The sequence below is a fragment of the Octopus bimaculoides genome, chromosome 7 (assembly GCF_046866305.1).
Source record: "Octopus bimaculoides isolate indiv1 chromosome 7, ASM4686630v1, whole genome shotgun sequence".
NCBI classification, from domain to species: Eukaryota; Metazoa; Mollusca; class Cephalopoda; order Octopoda; family Octopodidae; genus Octopus; species Octopus bimaculoides.
Window position 1 is genome coordinate 16,941,583 of NC_142934.1, and position 10,419 is coordinate 16,952,001.

At 41.1% G+C, this 10,419-nt stretch overlaps 1 protein-coding gene across 1 annotated transcript in view; it reads right to left on the reverse strand.

The window, feature by feature from the left end:
- The window catches only part of LOC106873374 (neuronal calcium sensor 2), a 362,050-nt gene extending 359,302 nt beyond the window's left edge, over window positions 1-2,748 (reverse strand). Inside the window, exon 1 of the mRNA XM_089354878.1 lies at window positions 2,481-2,748. The gene's annotated coding sequence lies outside the window, so the exon portion shown is untranslated. The remainder of the gene's footprint in view (window positions 1-2,480) is intronic.
- Window positions 2,749-10,419: the final 7,671 nt, after the last annotated feature.

Here is a 10,419-nt window from a genome sequence, read left to right on the forward strand (position 1 = left end):
GAGTCGTATTTGGGTTTGTTTCAGCTTTTGCACGGGCGTTACAATAAACCTATACATACATACATACATACATACATACATGCGTACATACATACATACATGCATACATACATGCATGCATACATAGCTGCATGCATACGTACATACATACATGCATACAAACATATATACAAACATACGTACATACATGGGTATGTGTATATGTACGTTTTTGTATTCTAATGTACATTTATGCATGTGCGTGTATGTGTATGTGTGCCTACACATATATATGTATATATATATAGTGTGAGAGAGAGAAAGAGAGACAAAGAGAGAGAGATAGAGAAAGAGAGATGTGTGTATATGTATGTTCGCGCTTGTACATATATATTTATGGACAGAGAAGTTCTGAGGGTTGTATAAATCTATACTTAGATAGACAGAGACATAGACAATGACACACATGCAGGTACACATTTATATGACATACAAAAACACACATATAGACAAGATAAGTAGAGAAATGGACATTTAGAAAATTAGATAAATAACATAGAATCTTATATAGAAATACTAACGAATTTTACGAGCGTGTTTAAAGTAATCATACAATTAGCGCTCGTCAGCGTTCGGTCAAAAATTGCCTTATGACAGAGTGTATAGTAGCATACGAGAATGGATAGCTTATGCTAATCCAGACACATAGGATATGTGGGCTTAAGAACGTGTATTTTTAGTAAACACACATAGCACAGCTGTGACCAGCTGTCGTCTTCGTTAAACCACAGTACTTCTGTGTGTGTGTAGTCAAATATAAGACGGGTTTAACTAGTTTCAATATTTATTAACACCTTATCAGAGATCGGTTGCTCTCTGCCTGACCTAAGGAAGAACAGCGGTTTGATTTAGCATTTCGGCTTTCTGCCTGCATGTATGTGCTTGCGCGTGTATGCATTTATCTACGTATGTATATATATATATATATATATATATATATATATATATATATATATATATAGTTATATATATATAGTTATAGTATATATAGATGCATATATATTTGTACGAATATATTTATATTCATATTTAGTTGTATATTTATATACACATATATACATAAATAAATACATACATATATATACATATATACATATATATAGATGTATATGTATATGTGTGTATGTATATATATAAATATATATATATATATACATATATATATATATATATATGTATATATATACATATACATATAGATACATGTACATATACATACATATATATATATATATATATATATATATATATATATATATATATATATATATATATATATATATATATATATATATATATATGTATATATATATATATATATATATATACGGAAACTGAAAGATGCCCGTCGTATATATGTGTGTGTGTATATATATATATATATATATATATATATATATATATATATATATATATATATATATATATATATATACATATATAGTCACTCATATATATATATATATATTTGTAGTGCAAATTATATTCACTTAACTGCATGTTCCCTCTGGCGCGAGGACTAGTTGTTACGGAGCTGGCCGTTGGAGAGGTACACACTTCTATTTTTTCTATTTTGCTATCAGTCAGCGAATTAATCGATCTATCAATTTCTCCTTTTATCAATAAGTTACAGGTCTTGCTTTCTCCCGTCTACTCAGTTGGCTAACCAGTCTTTCTTTCTTTCTTTCTTTCTTTCTTTCTTTCTTTCTTTCTTTCTTTCTTTCTTAATAAAACACCATATACAAACATCTCCCGGTCTTTCTCCCCTTTATATTCTTCTAGTGTATATAGCACTACCTCTATGACAATATACCTCATCAACAATGTTATTGCTTTCATATGTGCGCGTATGCCTGTCACTTTGTCTGTCTGTCTGTACGTATGCACACGTATATTTATGTATATATATATATATACTTATATTAGATATAAATGTAATATTTGTATACAAAATATATATTTATATCATATTATATATATGTAATATATACACATATATGCATAAATTTGCTCAAGATATATATTGAATATATATATATATATATATATATATATATATATATATATATATATATATATATATGCACGTGTGTATGGATGATGTATGCGTGTGCTGGTGGTTGGGTGCGATTTTTTTAATGTAGTATATACATCAAAATTAGCATTATTTTCCATCCACCAGCTATATTTCTATTTGTCAATATTCATCAATATTCATTTATTTATCTATATTTATCTATATATATATATATAAACGTAAAATATATTTAATGACTACAGAACTATATGCTCATAGAAGCATATATTGGAAAATTTTGCTTTCTTTATGCAATATATCACAACAGAGCAAAAGAAAAAAAGAAGAAAATATTGAATATAAAAAATAATCGTTTTGTACAAATAAATGATGTTTTGTTTCAACAATAAGTTTTTGTGTTTACCTGTCACCTTGTAATCGCAGTGTGGCTGTACAAGAGAGGTCGGAGATCCACAGTCGAAGCATCGTTTGTCGACAGTTTCGAAAAACTCTCTCAGACTTCTATCATGACGTAAATGATAGTTCGATTGAAGAATTGCATTGAAAGCTATGAAAGTTAAAGGGTACCAGTGCTGTATAATAGCTAATACTGTTGCCACTGACTGTGCGTACGGCTTGTTGGCAGGAGTACGGAAAGTAATTCTTCGTATAACATGAGATAGAGAGAGAGTAAAAGAAGAAACGAAAAAAAATATGAGACACCAAAAAGAGTGTGTGAGAGTAAAAAGGAAAGAGAGAGAGAGAGAGAGAGAGAGAGAGAGAGAGAGAGAGGGGGGAGGAGAGACGGAGAGGAAGTGTATGCTTATGTGTCTGTATATGTGTGCATGTGTGTGCATGGAGCATTAGTTATGCTCAGAACACACTCACGGGTATGCAGGGTTACTTGTTGTTTTAGAAAGTTATCATCACGTGTGTTTTCGTTTTCCTCCAGCTCCTAAAGTGTATGTATGTATAATGTATGTATGTACGTATATGTGTATGCATATACATATATATATATATATATATATATATATATATATATATATATATGTGTGTGTGCATATATATATATATATATATATATATATATATATATATATATATATATATATGAATCTAAATATGAATATATATATATATGTGTATATGTATGTATATATATATATATATGAATCTATATATCTATATATATATATATATATATATATATATATATATATATATATATGTGTGTATACACACACACATATATACATGCATGTAAATATATATAGACAAAAACAAACATATATAAATATAGATGTAGACAGATAAATTTAGATAGATAGATAGATCGATATAGTCATTCACTGACTGCAAGAATTATAGATATGAATGAGATGTATGCATCTATACATACATACATACATACATACATACATACATAGAGATGTTTATATATGAGTATATATATATATACACGTATGTATGTATGTGTGTGTGTTTGTGTATGTATATATGATGCCTACATGTCTATATGTATGTGTGTCAATGGTACAGGCTGTAGTACTCGGGTATCAGAGCTACGATTTTGTAGGTTCACCGAGGATCGAGTCTCTACCATTCAAAGAGATAAAAAGTCGTTAGGCCGCATGAATCGCTGAGTAACAGATAAGCTCTGACTAGCGAACCGTACAAACATACATGTATGCATACATACATATCTTCATACATAAACACACACACACATGCATACATACGTAGATACATAGATAGATACATTTCTTTTATTAGCCACACAGGGCTCAACGAAGATGGGACAAATACAATGTAGAGCTTTTCTTTTTGGGAGGGGGGAGGAAGGAAAAAAAAAAAAAAAAAAAAAAAAAATGGTGGTGTCGATCAAAAGGGATCGTAGGAAGGGAAAAAGGGGCAGTTCGATCAAAAGGGATCGAAAAAAAAGAAAAGGAAAGGCCGATCAATAGGGATCGTGTATCACACAGTAATGTTCTCGTGTAAAAAGAGGGGAGGACAGTTTAGGTTTAGCCGTGGAAGGAAAAGCCCACGGAAAAGACCACGGTAACCTTGGTCAATATTCTCATTGAAGAAACTATAACAGTAAGTGACTCTCTTTTGCCTTTTTGTTTTATTTTTTTTTTCTTGTTCATAGGGTTATGCTCAAGATGGCTCCGTCGTTCACACGTGCCATCCTTGCTACATTCACCCATCTTTTTTTGAAGCATTCACTAGACAAGACTTCCCTTTCTACTCTCAACTTCCTCTTCAGGTGATACTTGAAGAAGTTGATGAGAGATTGCCCAGAGAGGAAAGTCTTTGTCTCTAGACCTTTCAGACGCGTCCACCATACACATTCTTTCGCCATAGCCACAAGTACGATGAAAATAGCTCTTCCTTCCCGTTTAAAGGAAGGAGGCGCGACAATATTCACGATAGACTCGGCTGATAGACCGACTCGTCCCACACGCGATAGCAGTTGTTCGACGTAAGCCCACAGCTCGGAAATGGTGGGACACTGTACGAGTGCGTGCAGAACGGTTTCGTCGCTCTGCCGGCATCTCGGACAGGTCGGCCCCGTGTTTCTCGAGCCATGCCTGTAGAGCTTATCCCGAACGGGTAGTGCTTCTCGATAGCACTGCCAGGCCAGGGATCTCTGGAAGTTGTCCATAGGTCCCGGCCCGAAGGTCGTCTTAAACAGGCGGGTCAGGTATTCCTCGTCGACGCCCAGGTTCGCCCCGAGATCGTCGTCGTACCTTCCCTCCACTAATCCACTATAGAATGCGTTAGTTGTGATGCAGTCGCTCAAGGTTGACCCGGGTTGTTGGAGTTGCCGAAGAGCAGCGCGACACTCGCGGTGCCATTCGCCCTTCCTCGGCCTCTTCTTGATCCATGACTGCAGTTCGGTCATGGAGACGAGCTGCGGGAAAGCGCGCCGCACAAACGGTGACCACACCTGTTCACCGCTGTCTACGTAGAGCCGGAGATGTCGCAGTCTCAGCGCGTGTCTGCGCATCATCAACCACGGCATGCCCAGTCCTCCTTTTAACGGGTGTTGGCAGCAAACGGATCGCCTAACCATCGGAACGCTTCCTTTCCACAAGAAGCGGAAGAGGATGCGCTCCAGTTTGGTGATGGTAGGGTCGGGACAAGGAACGACGGTCAGGCGGTAGTAGATGACGGACGCGATGTACGTGTTCGCCACCTCCGCCCGACCTTTCAGGGAAAGCTTCCTCTCGGCCCATTGCCGGGCTAGAGTGGCCACCCTTCTCGTTATCTCGTCCCAGTTCTTCTCCGTTTGGAGGTCTGGACCAAACCAGACCCCGAGCATCTCAACCGGACCGTCAGTCCAACGTCCCACGACGGAGGCGCTACTTGACGGCATGGGGTTGCTTCTCCAGGTGCCGAGCCGCAAGCCCACTGACTTATCCCGGTTGATTTTCGCTCCCGTTACCGCTTCGTAGTCTCTCAGTGTCTCGCCGACAAGCTCGATGTGCTTTTGGCTAGACACTATGACGGTGACGTCGTCCGCGTATGCCGACACGCTCGTCCCGCATCCCAACTCTCGCGGGATGCCCCTCAGCGTCGCCAGCTTCCGCAGTAGTGGCTCGAGAGTCAACACGTAGAGAAGCGACGAGAGGGGGCATCCCTGACGGACCGAACGTGCAATGTCGAAGGGTCTTGATAGATGCCCATTGACGCGAACTACCGAACGGATGCCTCTGTACAAGGCAGCCATCCAGCCGCGGAAAATGGGACCGAAGCCGGCTGCTATGAGGACAGCCTCCAAGTATTGATGGTCTACCCTATCGAAAGCTTTCGATTGATCTAAATTGATCAGGGCCCCACCCATGCCAGGTTCCTTAACTACCCTCTCTATGATGTAGCGCATCAGATGGAGGTTGTCATGAATGCTCCTGCCCGGCACCGCGCACGTTTGCGCCTTGCCGATCAGTTTCTCGATGACAAGCGCCAACCGCTTGGCTAACACCTTGGCCAAAATTTTCAAGTCTGCATTGAGCAGAGTGATGGGCCTAAAGTTATCTATGACGTCCCCCTTGTTTGGATCTTTCTTCAGCAGCGTTACGGCTCCTCGACTCACAAAACCGGGAATGCTCCCGTTTTGCTGCCAGTTGCAGTACACCGCCACCAAGACGTCTCCAAACAAGTCTGGCTTACAGTTGTAAAGCTCGTAGGGCAGACCATCCAAACCCGGAGATTTGTCCCTCGAGCATCCCGCCATCGCGTCCCTCACTTCCGCCGCCGTGATGGCACCTTCGCAGCACTCCGCCTCTCTTGCCGAGAGTCGTGGCAGGCTGTGCAGGTAGGCACTGAAGTCCACCCTGCGTTCTCGCTCGCCATTCGTCCCAAACAGTCGAGCAAAGTGCCGCTGAAAGGCCTCACACATTTTGCTTGGCTCGAGCAGTTCGCGCCCCTGTTCGTCCACCAGAGACCGAATGGTGGCTTTGTTGCCCTGTTGCGCCTCCGCCACCCGGGCCTCTCGTGCGGCTCCAACACCTTCGTTTCTTAGAGCACGCATCCTAGCCCTGACAACGCACCCTTCGTGTTTGGCGTTGAAGTGTTGGTCAAGGGCCAACCTCGCCGCCAAAACGTCGGATGCGATGCCACTTCTAATTGCCTCTTCTAGCTTCTTAACTAGTTCACCCTCTACTCTGTTTCTGTCTATGGCTAGTGCTTTGCTATACCTAACCGCTTCCGCTTTTATTGCTCTCTTGAGGGCAAACCACCATTTGTTATTGATGATGGCTCCTGTCAAAGCCCTCTTTACTAACGTGCTAATCCGGTCTCTGAAAACTGGTCTCGACGGGAAAGACGCGTTTAGTTTCCAGTAACCGGAGCCCTGCCTATGTGTCTTATCTAAGTCTAGCGTACACGTCACAAGTTTGTGATCCGTGTAGCTGACTATGTGAAATTGTGGACACCCTATGCTATCTCTATCTACTCTCCTACACAGTATTCTATCTAGATACGATCTCGACGACCCGATGCGGTTTGTCCATGTCCACATTGGCGCATTCGGGTAATCGAGTCGGTACCTGTCAGACAGTTGAAAGCGTCTGAGCAGGTCTTTGAGGCATTTGCATCCCCGTCTATTCCTATCTCTGCCCACATAGTCTAGATGCGTGTCCAAGGTAGCATTCCAATCCCCTACTAAAAGTAAAGGACGAGACGTTCCTAGGAATACTTCTAGACGTCGAAAGAAATCCGGCCTACCTGTTAAAGGTGGTGCGTATACTGATATGAGTCGAAAAGCACACCCATCGCTGCCATCGACATCCAGAACAACCAATCTACCCTCCGGGTCTATGAATACTGTCTTTACTTCGAGATCCAGACTCTTGCGAAAGAGTACCGCCGTGCCACTACCGCCCATTCTCGGCAGACAGGGAGAAAAATAAATGTTAAACTGTCTGCCAAACATGGACGATAAGGCCCGCGGATCATGGAGTCTGGTCTCCCTTATGGCTATGATTTCTAGTTTATGTGACTTTATGTCATTTAGGAGGTACCCTTGTTTCCAAGGAGACCCCAAGCCACGCGCATTTACACAACCAATCTTGAGCATCATTTTGATTTGAGTGTTAAAGTTTTATAAAGAGAGTCACTTACCGTTTGAGAGTTTTTGTGTCTCCTCCTTCGGGTTTTCTTCGAGGAGATCACTATATAGTTTTTTCGCCAGGTATTTTTGGCATTTGCCAACTGCCTTTGGAAAAATAGATTTTAGTGTGTGATGCAGGGTTGGTGTTATGTGTAGTATTTTGATGTGTTCTGGCGGTGTTGTGTATGGGTGGTTGCTGGTTTTTATGTCTTCGTTTGTTATGTTTGTTTTTGTGTTGATGTATTCCATCAACTCTGAGTTTTTTGTGTTGATGGCAGTGAGCATTGTGTGTGTACTTGCTTTTGGGGTTTTGTTGCTTGTGTTGTAGTTGTGTGTGCTTGTGTTGGTGTCTGGAGTGTTTTCGGGAGTTGTGTATCTCCCTGCTTTGTTTGTGTTTGCTTTTCTTTTCTTGCTCCTCTTCCTCCTTCCTTTCTGGGCTATTTGCCATTCCTCGTTACTTTCATCTTCCGACGAAGGTTCTGAGGAATCGGAAGGGGGTAGGGGCAAATTGTGAGCGTCTGTGTGTGCTTGTGTGAGTGGTTGTGTTGCTGTTTTTGTTGGTGCTGATGGCTTGTTATTTGTGTGAGGTGTGTGTGATGTGGGGGAGGGGGAAACAGTCTTGGAATTTTCTTTCTTTTCCCCTGCTTCCTCACTTGTTGTTTTTGCAGATGCTGTTGTCTTCTCAGTTGCCAGTGTTGCTTGTGTTTCTCTTGTTTTGATTGTTGATGGTGGTGTTGGTAGTAGGGTTTTTTTTCCGGGTTTTGGTGGTTGCCCTTGTTGCTTTTTTTGGTTGGCGGCGGTTGGGCAACTGTCCTTGAGGTGTGCCTCGCTGCCGCATACATAACAACGTGGCCGCCTTCCTTCCACCACTACATATAACTTGTGGTCCTTTGCCAGTTGGATGTGTGTGGGGATCTTTTGGCACTCCTCTTCAGTGATGTGGAGGAGGACTTCGACTTTTTTTCCCCCTTCCCAGTTTTTCTCCTCTGCAGTAGCAATTTCTAATATATTTGCCTCCTCCATTTCGAGGCATATAGAACCTACTATCCACTGTGTTTCCACTTGTGAAGGGACATTCTTTACTGTCACCTTCGTCACTCTCTGTCCAAGATAACTCGGTATCATCACCAAGTCATCTGTGTGGAGAGAGAGTGTTGAAAATTCCTTCGCTAACTGTTCGCTCTTAAAGCGTACTAGGACCGTGGCAAATTTTCGTCCCCAAGTAACATGACTTTGAAAGGGCCATATCGGTTTGAGACAAATCTCAATTTTTTGGGTGGAGAAATTCTCCGGTCGCTTCGTTTTCTTGTTGATAAGTCTGTATGATATGTGCTTCTTGTTTGTATTTTCAATAATTGCTTTTGGTATGTGTATTTGTACAGTGTCACCTTCTTTCGTGAGAAGGGATTTTGTGTCATTGATTTGTTTTTGGGTGAATGTTAATATTGTTCTTTTTTCTTTCGTTGCATCGGCAAAATTTGTTTTTGTGATGCTGGCAGATATGTTGTTTGTGGCGTTTGTGGTGTTGTTTATCTTGTTCGTCTTGTAGTTGTTGATGGTGGTATTGACAGCGGTGTTGGTACTGCCAGGTTCAAAGGTGGTGGTAGTGGCGGCAGAGTTTGTCGAAGTAGTGGTGGTGTTGGTGTTGAAGGTCGGTGTCCTGTTGTTGTTGCTGTTGTTATTGTCACTGGTAGTAGCAGTGGTGAGGACAGTGGTCGTGTTAGCAAGGACATTTGTGTCGTTGTCGTTGTTGTTGCTGTTGTTGTTGTTGTCTTTGTCGTTGTTGTTGTTGTTGTCACTGGTGACGGTGGCAGGCAAGACTGCTGTAGCAGCAGAGTTTGTACACGTGATGGTGGTAGTGGTGGTGGTTGAGGCAGCAGCAGTTGACTCAGAATCATTGCTCTTCTTCATCACTTGTCTGCGTTCATGCGGAACGGCATTAAGTGTTTTCGCCTCTGGCATTAGGAGCGGGAAGTCGGCCTCGTTGAAAACCTTAGCCATATTCGTTTTAAAGAATATGGCTAGGAACGAGGAAGATATGTTTGAATTTTTGGAAATAAGGCTCTAAATAGAGCTATTTCCGATTTGAAAAATATATGTTCACGAAGTATTTTGTGTTATACACAACTTATACAAAATTTTAAAACAAAATAGGTCTTTTAAGAGGTGAAAAATGCAACTTACATGGGAGCCGATGTGTCTACCGTCCGTCCATGATGATAATAGATAGATAGATAGATAGATAGATAGATAGATAGATAGATAGATAGATAGATAGATCCATGCTTACATACATACATACATACAAACATACGAGGTGGTATCAAAAAGTTTCCGGACTAGTTATCTTTAATAAAATATATCTTATTTACTTTAGTTTTAACTCCATCTCCTTCGAAATAGTCTCCTTGCACAGTGATACGCTAGTCCGAGTGTTCCTGCCACTTTTTGAATCCGGTCAGGAAGTCGTTTTCCGTAAATGAGTCGAAGACCTTCTACGATTCGTTCTGGATCTCGACAACGTTGTTAAAACGGCGGCCTTTGAACTGCATTTTAATCTTGAGGAAGAGGCGGAAGAACGCAGGTGCTAGATCTGGGGGAATAGGGTGGTGCGGAAGCGATACCATATTGTTTTTGCAGAGAAACTCACGAGCTTGGTGACTGAGTGCGTTGTCATCGTTGAAGAATCTAATACTTCGCGCTCCACAGACTCGGTTGCTTTCACGCTGCCCTCCCTCAAACGCTT